The following is a 13,905-nucleotide window of genomic DNA, read 5'->3' on the forward strand; positions in this document are numbered from 1 at the left end:
ACCCCTCTTCACAACCCCAGTGCAGCTCTTTCTGCCTTCGTGTCCTGTCCCTGTGCTTTAATAAAATCACCTTTTTGCACCAAAGATGTATTTCAGAATTCTTTCCTGACCATTGGCTCTGAAACCTTCACCACCCCCCCTCCCAAAACCCTATCATTATTGCTTTGTAAATAGGTTTTAAAATAGGGAATTGTGAGTCTTTCAACCTTGGTTTCTTTTAAGATTGTTTGACTATTTTGGGTCATTTGAGTTTTCATATTATTTTTAGGATCAGCTTTCTAATTTCTACAAAGAAGCCAGATGGGGTTCTTAAAAGGATTGAGTTGAATCTGTAGATTTTGGAGAGCATTGTCATGTTATCAATAGCATCTCATCCATGCACATAGGATATAGCTCTATTTATTTAGGTCTTCTTTAATTTCTTTCCACACTGTATAGTGGTTTTCAGAGTGTAAAATTTTCCACTACATTTGTTAAATATATTCCTAAGTATGTATTCATTTTGATCTTATTGTAAATGGAATTATTTTTTTACTTTCACTTTTGGATTGTTCATTGCTAGTGTGTAGAAATACAATTGAGTTTTTCCAGCCTTATTGCAGTATAATTGACAAATAAAAGTTGCATATATTTATGGCATACAATATGATGTTTTGATACATGTATACATTGTGAAATGATAACTACAATCAAGCTAATTAGCATATCCATCACCTCACATAGTTGTAATTTTTTTTGTGTGTGTGTGTGGTGAGAACATTTGTTTTCTTAGCAAATTTTAAGTATACAATATAGTATACTATAGCTATCATGCTATACGTTAGATCTCCAGAATTTATTCATCCTGAATAATTGAAACTTTGTACCTAACATCTCATAACTGATTTTTGTATATTGATCTTATATACTGCAATTTTGCTGAACTTGTAAATTAGCTCTAGTAGTGTTTTTGTGGATTTCTTAGGATTTACTATATATGAGGTCACATCATCTGTGAATAGAGATAGTTTTACTTCTTTCCTTTCAATCTGGATGCCTTTTTTTCCCCCTAGTCTAATTGCCCAGGCTAAAACCTCTTTCCCCAACCAGGCCCATCTGATAAGCTTCACTCATCGCAGCTGATTGCTTTGTCATTTTCAACAATGCCATGGGGCATACATTGCTTCACAGACTGATCCAATTAAATTTAGGTTCATTTGCCAGGATAGTTTTTGAGGTCAGTGTTTGAGATTTGTTCTGACCCCAGGAGGGCTCTTCTTAGTTGTCTCTTTTTCCTGATTTTCCCTGGTAAATTAGCTGGCTTATGGTCTAGTTTATCTCTCTAGTGAAGTTAACAGTCTTCTCTTAATTGCATTTTACCACAGGTCTGTTGTTTTGAGAGTGCCTTTAGGTTTGAGCTTCCTCCTACTCTGTTGCAAATAAAGCCAGTTCACTTGGGAAGGGCTTCAGAGATCTTTGTTTTGTCCTGCCTTTCCCCCTGAGCAAAATCTCAGTCTTAGCTCTGAGCCTGGGGCAGGGTCTGTGGTGGCTTCTCTCTGAGTGACAACTCTGCTTTAGGAACTGGGCACTCATCCAGGGGCCTTTGATCTTCTTGGCTTGCTGCAATGTCCACTTTATGAGTAAGCTTCAGCAAGGGTGATGTGTATCCCAGTATTTCAATGTGTCTTCTCCAAGGTAGAGTGTCTGTCACAGTGAATGCTGAGCAGGACAGAGCCCCCAATCTCTCCCTGGAATTTAGTATCTGCAGTAGGTAGCTGGGGCTGGGGGGTGAAAAATGCTGATGGACTGCCCTTCTCTGGAAGATACTATAACTGTTAAGTTGGAGCTGGTTCAGGAGGGTGCCCTGTGTTTCTTGGCTGCACTTGCCAGGAATGGTGTTTCTAATCACATTGGGCTGGGAGCCGGGGGGGAAGGGAACAGGTTATGATCGAAATGCTACAGACTCTCACTTCTTTTGCCAGGTTTTAGTAGATGTTCTTGAATAAATATTTCTCTCTCTTTTTTTTATTTCCAAAGATATTTTATTTATTTATTAAAAAAAATTTTTTAATATGAAATATATTGTCAAATTGGTTTCCATACAACACCCAGTGCTCATCCCAACAGGTGCCCTCCTCAATGCCCATCATCCACTCTCCCCCTCCCTCCCACCCCCCATCAACCCTTAGTTTTTGAATAAATATTTCATTAGCTGTATGCCCTCAGGTCTGTTTCCAGAGACTATAAATATAAATATGTAAGCGTATATATAAAGACGTATATATACACATATATGTATATATAGACTTTAAATGTTTATGTATAAAAATATATATTATTTCTTAAAATTTATGTGTATTTTAAGAAGATATATAAGTATAAATAAAAAATTATATATATATATATATATATATAAATTTAAAAATTTACCAGTTTTCCTGCAGAGTGGATCTGTGCAGCTCTTCGTGTTGCCATTTCAAAAGTTAAACTCTTAAATAAAATAAATAAACAAAAAACTCAACAAAACAAAACAAAAGTGGAACTCTCCCTCTCCCCAGATGGTTTTTGAAACTCTGGAAATAAATGCCCAGCTGAATGCTTACACAACTTCTACTGCAGAAAAGACTTGAGGATCGATGCCCCAGTGAGTCAAACCTCTTACCTCCTTTCTTAATTAAAAAAAAAAGAATGTTTTTTTTTTACTGGCCACACATTAATTTGTAGAGTAAAAACTCTTGTTACCTTGAATTTTAATTTTCCTAGCTCTTTTGTCGTAAAAGGGTACTCATAATCTAGGTAGATTCCAAAGCAGGATTCTCTTAGGATTGGATTCATTCTTTCCACCCTGTTGGGGGACAGGGGCACAAGGGAAACAACCTTGTTTGAGGTGCCCGTGTTCTTCCAGCATTCACCCCACCTAGTGGGCAAATTTTATATAGACAACTTTGAGTCTAGATTAGATTTAGTAGTCTCTGGCACCCTCCAGTGATAAATCACAGTAGCGCAGTGATTTCTGGTCATTAGATTATATTCGTGAAGTGAATTGATTTTTTTTTAAGTTTATTTATTTATTTAGAGAGAGAGAGTGGGGAAGGGCAGAGAGAGGGGGAAGGGAGAGAGAATCCCAAGCAGGCTTCATGCTCCCAGTACAGTGCCCAGCATGGGACTTGAAATCACCAACCTGAGTGGAAACCAGGAGTCATATGCCTAACTGAGCCACCCAGGCGTCCCTGGTGAAGTGGATGTAGTACGTCAAAGGATGTAGCACATCCATATGCCTCCTCTGTTGGGGTTCCTATGATTCCAGATCCTTTTATTTCCCCATTCCACAGAGCAGTAGGGGATCATCTTAATGGTCGAGAACCATTTATTCCCACCCATTTTATTCTAGCAGAGAAGGCATCCACTGGGATTGACCTAATTGCAGGTGTCCTACCACCCTAGCCCTCTCTCTATTGTTTGTCAGACCAAACTACCTGAATTTGTGACCCAAAGGTTGAGAAGCCTATTGTCTTTGTGGTCAGTCCAAAGCTATGATCTTGTACTCCTGAGCTGCATCCTATGCTGTGTTTAGTTTAATTGGACATCCAGTCCACGGACTCTAGTTATTATTTTATTCATGAAGGATCATTTAGAAAAAAAAAAGATCCAACCTCCTTGGTGGTAGTTTGTCCTAGAATGTTGGTTTTAATTATTGCAGGCCAAACCTCTTCTGCCTTCTCAACTTACTTGAGATTTCCCATATGAAAAGCCCTAAAACTGATCTAGGGATAATCATTTTTGAAAAACATGACACTCCCCGAAGTCAAAAGTTCTACATTCAGAGACATCATTAGGGGTGTGGAGAGATGACAGAATGATTTCCTCCATCCATGCAACCTGGAGACAGGGAGATATTTAAAGAGAGAAAGGTGAACATCTGGCCTTGGCCTCATCATATGAAGCCTCTGGCAGGGGCAGGGGTAGAGGAAAATTGATGCCCTCTCTTTTCACATGCAATACAGCCTGTGTGGGCTCTTGCACACATACCTACCTCATCGTCCTTAACTAGAGCTATAGGCCTGAGGCATTTGCAAGAGTGTTTATATATGGTCCCAAGTTGTCACAGCTACTGGGTGCATCAGAAATTTCTTTTTTAAAAATTTTTAAATTTCTCTAAAAAAAATTTACATCCAAGTTACTTGGCATATAGTGCAACAATGATTTCAGGAGTAGATTCCTTAGTGCCCCTTATCCATTTAGCCCACCCCCCTCTCACAGCCCTCCAGTAACCCTCTGTTTGTTCTTCATATTTAAGAGTCTCTTCTGTTTTGTCCCCCTCCATGTTTTTATATTATTTTTTCTTCCCTTCCCTTATGTTCATCTGTTCTGTATGCTAAAGTCCTCATATGAGTAAAGTCATATGATATTTGTCTTTCTCTGACTAATTTCGCTTAGCATAATAGCCTCCAGTTCCATCCACGTAGTTGCAAATGGCAAGATTTCATTCTTTTTGATTGCCAAATAATACTCCATTGTATATATATACCACATCTTCTTTATCCATTCATCCATTGATGGACATTTGGGCTCTTTCCATACTTCGGCTATTGTTGATAATGTTGCCATAAACATTGGGGTGCATGTGCCCCTTTGAAAGCATACCTGTATCCCTTGGATAAATACCTTGTAGTGCAATTGCTGGGTCATAGGGTAGTTCTATTTTTACTTTTTTGAGCAACCTCCATACTATTTTCCAGAGTGGCTGCACGAGTTTGCATTCCCACCAACAATGCAAAAGAGATCCTCTTTCTCCACATCCTCACCAACATCTGTTGTTGCCTGAGTTGTTAATGTTAGCCATTCTGACAGGTGTGAGGTGGTATCACATTGTGGTTTTGGTTTGTATTTCCCTGATGATGAGTGATGTTGAGCATTTTTTCATGTGTCACTTGGCCATCTGGATGTCTTCTTTGGAGAAGTGTCTATTCATGTATTTTTCCCTTTTATTCACTGGATTATTTGTTTTTCTGTTGAGTTTGATAAATTCTCTATAGATTTTGGATACTAACCCTTTATCTGATATGTCATTTGCAAACATCTTCTCCCATTCTGTTGGTTGCCTTTTAGTTTTGATTATTGTTTCCTTCACTATGCAGAAGCTTTTTATTTTGATGAGGTTCCAATAGTTCATTTTTGCTTTTGCTTCCCTTGCCTCTGGAGATGTGTTGAGTAAGTAGTCGCTACGGCCAAAGTCAAAGAGGTTTTTGCCTGCTTTCTCCTCAAGAATTTTGATGGGTTCCTGTCTTACATTGAGGTCTTTCATCCATTTTGAGTTTATTTTTGTGTATGGTGTAAGAAAGGTCCAGGTTCATTTTTCTGCGCGTCGCTATCCAGTTTTCCCAGCACCACTTGCTGAAGAGACTGCCTTTATTCCCTTGGATATTCTTTCCTGCTTTGTCAAAGACTAGTTGGCCATACATTTGTGGGTCCATTTCTGGGTTCTCTATTCTGTTCCATTGATTTGAGTGTCTGTTTTTGTGCCAGTACCATACTGTCTTGATGATTATGGTTTGTAATACAGCTTAAAATCTGGGATTGTGATGCCTCCTGCTTTGGTTTTCTTTTTCAAGATTGCTTTGGCTATTTGGGGTCTTTACTGGTTCCAAACAAATTTTAGGATTGTTTGTTCTAGCTCTGTGAAGAATGCTTGTGTTACTTTGATAGATATTGCATTGAATATGAAGATTGCTTTGGGTAGTATTGACATTTTAATAATATTTGTTCTTCCTATCCAGGAGCATGGAATCTTTTTCCATTTTTTTGTGTCTTCTTCAATATTTTCATAAGCTTTCTATAGTTTTCAGTGTATAGATTTTTCACCTCTTTGGTTAGATTTATTCCTAGGTATGTTATGGTTTTTGGTGCAATTGTAAATGGGATCGATTCCTTGATTTCTCTTTCTGTTACTTCATTGTTGATGTTTAGGAATGCAACCGATTTCTGTGCCTTGATTTTATATCCTGCCACTTTGCTGAATTCACGGATCAGTTCTAGCAGTTTTTTGGCGTAATCTTTTGGGTTTTCCATATAGAGCATCATGTCGTCTGCAAGGAGTGAAAGTTTGACTTCCTCCTTGCCGATTTGGATGCCTTTATTTCTTTGTGTTGTCTGATTGCTGGGATTAAGACTTCCAATACTATGTTGAATAGCAGTGGCAAGAGTGGACATCCCTGTCTTGTTCCTGACCTTAGGGGGAAAGCTCTCAGTTTTTCTCCATTGAGAATGATATTAGCGTTGGGTCGTTCTTATATGGTTTTTATGATCTTGAGGTATGATCCTTCTGTCCCTACTTTCTTGAGGGTTTTTATCAAGAAAGGATGCTGTATTTTGTCAAATGCTTCCTCTGCATCTATTGAGAGGATCATGTGGTTCTTGTCCTTTCTTTTATTCATGTGATGAATCACACTGATAGTTTTGCGGATATTGAACCAGCCCTACGTCCCAGGTATAAATCCCACTTGGTCGTGGTGAATAATTTTTTTTAATGTATTATTGGATCCAGTTGGCTAATATCTTGTTGAGGATTTTTGCATCCTTGTACATCAGGGAAATTGGTCTCTAGTTCTCCTTTTTAGTGGGGTCTTTTGTCTGGTTTTGGAATCAAGGTAACGCTGGCTTTATAGAAAGAGTTTGGAAGTTTTCCTTCCATTTCTATTTTTTGGAACAGCTTCAAGAGAATAGGTGTTAGCTCTTCCTTAAACGTTTGGTAGAATTCCCCTGGAAAGCCATCTGGCCCTGGACGCTTGTGTTTTGGGAGATTTTTGACTACTAATTTAATTTCTTTAGTGGTTATGGGTCTGTTCAACTTTTCTATTTCTTCCTGTTTCCATTTTAGTAGTGTATAAGTTTCTAGGAAGTTGTCCATTTCTTCCAGATTTCCCATTTTATTGGCATATAATTGCTCATAATATTCTTTTATTATTGTTTTTATTTCTGCTGTGTTGCTTGTGATCTCTTCTCTTTCATTCTTGGTTTTATTTATTTGTGTCCTTTTCTTTTTCTTTTTGATCAAACTGGCTAGGGGTTTATTAATGTTGTTAATTCTTTCAAAGAACAAGCTTCTGGTTTCATTGATCTATTCTACTGTTTTGTTTGTTTGTTTGTTTGTTTGTTTTTTGGTTTCAATAGCATTGATTTTTGCTCTAATCTCAATTATTTCCTGTCTTCTGCTGGTTTGGGGTTTTATTTGCTGTTCTTTTTCCAGCTCTTTAAGGTGTAAGGTTAGGTTGTGTATCTGTGATCTTTCTGTCTTCTTTAGGAAGGCCTGGATTGCTATATATGTCCCTCTTAGACTGCCTTTGCAGAGTTCCAGAGGTTTTGGGCTGTGATGTTATCATTTTCATTGGTTTCTATGTACTTTTTAATTTCCGCTTTAACTTCTTGGTTAGCCCATTCATTCCTCAGTAGGATGGTCTTTAGTCTCCAAGTATTTGTTATCTTTCCACATTTTTTCTTGTGGCTGACTTCTAGTTTCAGAGCGTTGTGGTCTGAAAATCTGCACGGTATGATCTCAATCTTTTTGTACTTGTTGAGGGCTGATTTATGTACCAGCATGTGATCTATACTGGAGAACGTTCCATGTGTACTGGAGAAGAATGTATATTCTGCTGCTTTAGGATGAAATGTTCTGAATATTTCTGGTAAGTCCATCTGGTCCAGTGTGTCATTCAAAGCCATTGTTTCCTTGTTGATCTTCTGTTTAGATGATCTGTCCATTGTTGTAAGTGGGGTGTTGAAGTCCCCTACTATTATGGTATTATTATCAATGAGTTTATGTTTGTGATTAATTGATTTATATATTTGAGCGCCTTCACATTTGGAGCATAAATGTTTACAATTGTTAGATCTTCTTGGTGGATAGACCCCTTAATTATGATATAATGCCCTTCTTCATCTCTTGTTACAGTCTTTAATTTAAAGCCTGGATTGTCTGATATAAGTATGGCTATTCTGGCTTTCTTTTGTCCACCATTAGCATGATAGATGGTTCTCCATCCCCTTCCTTTCAATCTGAAGGTGTCTTTAGGTCTAAAGTGGGTCTCTTGTAAACAGCATATAGATGGATCTTGTTTTCTTATCCATTCTGTTAGCCTATGTTTTTGATTGGAGCATTAATCCATTGACGTTTAGAGTGAGTACTGTAAGATATGAGTTTATTGCCATTATGTTTCTTTTAGATTTGGAGTTTCTGGTGGTGTTCTCTGGTCCTTTCTAGTCTTTATTGCTTTTGGTCTTTTTTTGTTTCCTTGTCTTTTCTCCCTCAGAGAGTCCCCCTTAAAATTTCTTGCAGGGTAGTTTAGTGGTCATGAACTTCCTGTGAAAATGAATACAATGAAATAGAATAAAATGAAATGATGGAAGTAAAACAATTTGAAAAATTTACAAAAAAGTAAAAGTATTGTAGAAAAAAATAAAAAATACTTTTAATAAAAATTGAAAATAAAAATACATTTTTCTCTTTCCCTATTCAAGAAAAAGAAAAGAAACGAAAAAGAAAAAAAAAAAAGAAAATTGAATAGATGGAGCAGCGAACAGACTGAAATACCATTGAAATCACATTGTCTTCCCCTAGGTGTCAAACTATGAAACACTTTATAGTCTGTAAACTAAGCAGGTGGAGAGACTTGTGTTCCTGAAGAGCAAGGTTGGCCCAGTTGTTCGGGGCTTAGTGTAATGGCTCCATTCTCCACTAGATGGTGCTGCTTAGCTTGCTGGGGTGGATTATTGTGGCGCTTGTGTGTGTGTGTGTGTGTGTATGTGCATGCGCAGGAGGGGCAAAAATGGCGTCACCCATCTACCCCCAGTCTGTAGTATTAGAACTCTGTTCTCCCTGATCGGCAGTCACGCACCCTTCCTTTGTCTCCAGTCCGTCCACCCCCTGCATTTACACTGCGACCAAGCCGTCAGTTTGCCAGATAGCACCTCCCTCCTGCATTTTATCTCAGATGCGGCTGTGTTTCCTGACCCCTTGCTTCTGAGGGACTGTGGTTTGACCCACTCAGACCCTCTGGGAGAGGGTCTCACAGAGAAATGGCTGGGTGCTGGCCCCACCCAGGAACGTTCCGCGGGACCGTGCTGTTGCTGATGCCCATAAACTGTGGCTGGGTGCCAGCCCGCCCCAGAAAAAGTTCATGTGATCATGCAGCAGCAGCCCTTCAGGGATTGTGGAAAATCACAACACGCATCTGGTACCAGGCTTCACTCTTAACGACCTTGTTCCAGCACCAGCGAATGTGCTTGTTCTCTGGGGTCTGCTGGGACTGGGCACAGCCTCTACCAAATGTCCTTCCATCAGGGGAACCGCCTTTCCTGTGTGGCCCCAGGACTGTCTGGACTTCACTCTGCTCCTGGGGATTCGCCCTTCCAACCAGAGCACCGCCAGGTATCGAGCTGCGGAGTTTCAGACTCTGTGCTCCCCCTGTTTATAGTCTTAATGGAATTTAAACCCTCTCCTTTCTCCTTTCTCCCTTTTTAGTTCATTCCTTGTGGCTGTTTCCACTTTTCTATTTCTCTCCAGCTTCTGTTTTTTGGGGGGTGCTTTTCCTGTACTTCCCCCCCCCCCCTCCCCGCTGCCCGTCCCCAGTCTCTGTCCTCTCTCTGCAAGCAAAAACAGCTCCCTGCCCTCCACGGCTTCTCTTTTCCCCAGTTCACGTCTCTGCGCCACATACCTGCTGAGTTCTCTGGTTCAGGTTGTGCAGATTGTTGTGTTGTTAATCCTCAAATCAGTTTTTTAGGTGTGCAGGCTGGTTTAGTGTTGATCTGTCTGTATTTCATGGACACAAGATGCAAAAGAAACTTGCATGCTGCTCCGCCATCTTCAGAAATTTCTGATTTCTTTTATACACCTCTGGACAGGCTGCTCTAACTTAGCTGTCCTGCGATTAAATCTCACGAATCCTGGGAGATCTTGTACTTGATGCTGCTCATCAGAGAGGGAACCTACATCCATTCTTCGTTCCCTCCCCACATTGGCTGTCCTGTGTTCTCACTGGCTGATCTGTCCCCCCTGGTTTAACCCCAGTTTGGATTGATCACAGTTGGGTTGTTTGGTCATCACAGTTGCCTTCAGGTGTTCCCTGTGGCTGTTTGCATTGTACAGGACCCAATGCCTGGAGGTCTCACCTGTTAGAACTCAGAGGACATGGGATGGAGTGGAGGGGGGTGAGCCCAGAAGTTTTGGGAAAGCCAGATGCAAAATATTGAACTGTATCCCCCAGGAAGGCAGTTTTCTCAAGAAGTTTTTGATAAAGACTACCCCCAAATGATCAGTCTTATTTCCTATGGAGTGGGTTTCTTATTTTAGCTAATGGTAATTGATTTCTACCTGTACCGGGGGGGGGGTGTTATGTTATGTTTGCATTAATAATTTTTCTCACGCCCCCACGCCATGCCCAGGTCCCTTTAGGTTTTATCTGACTGTATGGGGTCACAGGTGAGTGAGGTGTATCTATATACCCTGAACTAATTCCCTCATGGTACCTCCCCTTTCCCATCTCCCACTTCCCTCTGGAAGAAGGTGTTTTTTATTTTGGTTTTGGCTTTTAGATCCAATGATAGCAACAGTTTGGAAATCACCCTGCTTTCAGGCCATCTTTTGATGCCATGTTGTGTCAATTTGGGCCGAGTTTGATCAGGAAACATTTACTATAAAGAGTTGACTCGTCAAAAGGGTAAAAGAAGGTGCTGAGAGGTGCACTAATGTACTACCCACTACCTCTAGGCGAAATGAGGCTGGACAATAAATAAACTAAGGGCTTAGGAGAGGGACTCCATACAAGGCTGAGATTCAGACCCTTCCCAAGAGGGCTTTGCAGAGATATGCAGCCTCCAGAGGGAGAGAAATGGGTGTTGGCCAGAGCTGGTCCCTAGAAGTGGTTCATCATTGCAGAGGGCATGGGGTGGGGTGGACAAGTCTTCAGGAGTAGCTCCTGGGGTGGGGAGACATTTGCTTGGGGATACAGCCAGAGCGGGTGTGTAGAAATAGCAGCCAGGGATTTATATTTCAATTAATACTTTTTCTCCACATTGCCCCTCCAAAGGATCTGGAAAAAATGGACTCCTGGACTAAGCAGAAGCATTCTAGAAGAATACACTATTGAAAGGATTCAAAGGTAAATTGATTGATTGATTGATGTTTATTTTTGAGAGGGGTGGGGCAGAGAAAGCAAGAGACACAGAATCTGAAACAGCTCCAGGCTCCTAGCTGTTAGCACAGAGCCTGATGTGGGGGCTCGAATCCATGAACCGTGAGCTCAGTGACCTGAGCCAAAGTCGGATGCTTAACTGACTGAGCCACCCAGGAGCCTCAAAGATAAACCTTTAGCGGTCAGCAGTCTGTTGGGGATTGGGGTGGCCAAGAGTTAAGTGTAATGTTTTTCTATTCCAGAGGCTACCCTCATTTCTCCACCTGTCCTACCACAGGTGGGGATATAAGGCTCTGAGATCTGGGAGCCAAGGGTTACACATCAAACAGAGGGTAGTCTTGGATCAAAGAAAGCGTTGGGGTATGGGGCCAAATTCCAGGTCCCAGGAGGGAAGACTCATCATGAACAAATGCGGCCATATATGTTAGCTCGGTGACTCTTGTGCTAGGGATGCTGTGGTGACTGCTTTGGGTTTATACGCTGTTCTGGTAATTCTCTGTCGGGTGTAGACTGGTGGGTGGTCTGCAGTGGTGACCTGCTGGCATGACGTGGGAATTTACTATCATAGAAGTTTACTTCTTATTCCAACCCTGGGAGCCACTTCTGCCCAACAGGGAAGAGGACACCACCCTGGTGCTTCCCAGGCACTGAATCTTTTCTGGAGATGGTGGACCCCAGGAATGAATAAGGAGAAACCTTTGGGAGGTAGGGGTGAGGTGGGAATGGGGTTTCCCATTTCTTTTCCCACCCTCTAGACACTTCTCTGTGTGATCTGGGATTTGCTTGGCTCTGCCACCGGGTGTCGCTGTCTAGTCATTCAGAAGCACAGGGAGCTGACTATTGCTGGCCCAGACCAGAGAAAGAAGGACCAGGCCTCCGCAGTTAGTCAGTGGTGTGTTGGAGACTGCTTGCACCAGCTCACGAGAATTATTGATTGAACACATTTCTTCTGTGTTCGGTGAAGTCTCTTAGTAGCTCGAAATCAACCATGGAGGGAGTAGTTACACCATGGAAATTGGCAAATGCTACAATTAGGGCTTCCCCCTCCCCCCTGCCAACATACACTCGCTGAGTGGGTTGTTCAACATTTACCAGCAAACCACTGGGTGTAGTGACAGTTTAGTAACATGGGCTGGGAAACTGAGTCTTGGGGAGTTTATTAGGTTAGTGGCAGAACTGGAAAAGAACCCTACTGTGTGTGAAGCACTGCATTAGGTGTGCTTGGAGAAAACAAGGGTGAATGAGTCTGTCTCCTTTGCTCATTCTGAAGAGGGAGATTCAAGACGTTTTGCAGTGAGAGCCTTACCTGGCATCTGGCACACAAGTGGGATTTTGCCTGCATTATCTCAGAGCTATAAGGGAGGGTTGCTGTAAGAACATGGGGGTAAAAAAGGAAAACACTTGGTAATGTCTTCTGGTGGGAAGTAGGACCCCCACACTGCTGGTGGGCATGTGAATTAGTGCAGTCACAACAGGGAGCAGGAAAAGTGAAAAATATGCATTCCTTTTTACTCAGTGGCCCCACCTCTGGGTGTATTTGGAACAGCATTATTTGCTAATTGCTGCATTATTTGTAGCAGCAAAAAATTGGAAACCTAAATGCCTAGTATATACCATGAATATAGTATATATCATATACCAGTATAGTATATATACCTATGTGCATAATGATATATATGTGTATAGTGATATATATGTGTGTATAGTGATATATATGTATAAAATGGTATTTATGTGTATAGTGATGTATATAAATATACATGTATATAGTGACATATACGTATATATGTATATGATATATATGTCATATCTATATCTATATCTATATATCTATATATCTATATCCATATCTATCTATTTATCTGGTGATGCCTGTGACAGTTTTTCCAGACTCCAGTCATGCAACCTGGAGAATTATGCCTCATATTGCCCTAGTTTGTATAATAATAAAGACTTCATTATTTAGCACCCCGAAAAGGTATATACATTTGTAAAAATATATATATGCTATGTAAACAGGTTACATATGTATAGTGTTACCTTTATAAGATGGACTGTTCAGCAATTAGGATGCATAAACTAGATATTATTATTATGGCTAGATTTCAAGAACATAATGTTGAGTGAAAAAAATGTAGCTAAATAATATGTATGGCATAAACCTTTTCTTTTAAATTTGGAAACACATTCAAATTTCTTATCACACCTTAACATGACTTGTTATCATTTATGTGTATAAGTGTGTTTGTTTATGATCTCTCCCTTTTTTAAATGTAAGGCAAGGACTTTGTTGTGTTCATTTCTATGTCCACTTCTGTTTCTACGCTGTTCATGTATAATTGTACATTCACTTTGGAAAACAGTTTGGTGGTTGCTTAAAAAGTTAAGCAGCCAACTACATCTACCATATACCCAGTCATTCCACCCCTAAGGATATACCCAAGAGAAAAGACAGTATATGTTTATATAAAGACTCATACACAGTGTTTATTAGAACACTGCTTGGCAGTAAATGATCATTAAAGACTTGACTGAATGGATGAATGAATGGATGCATGAATATTTCAGAAAGGAAAAGGTGTATGTAGTCTGAGTGGGGAGGCTGTGCGACATCAGCTGGTCTCAGGCAATGCAAACCAGAATCTTGCCAGAGGGCCTGGGCAAGGGCTAGTGTGCAGAAGTGGCCCACCCTGGCCCTGAAGGTGTGAGAGGTGTGAGAGGCCCTGAAGGTGTTGGAGCT

This window comes from Acinonyx jubatus, chromosome D3, assembly GCF_027475565.1.
Source record: "Acinonyx jubatus isolate Ajub_Pintada_27869175 chromosome D3, VMU_Ajub_asm_v1.0, whole genome shotgun sequence".
Lineage (NCBI taxonomy): Eukaryota > Metazoa > Chordata > Mammalia > Carnivora > Felidae > Acinonyx > Acinonyx jubatus.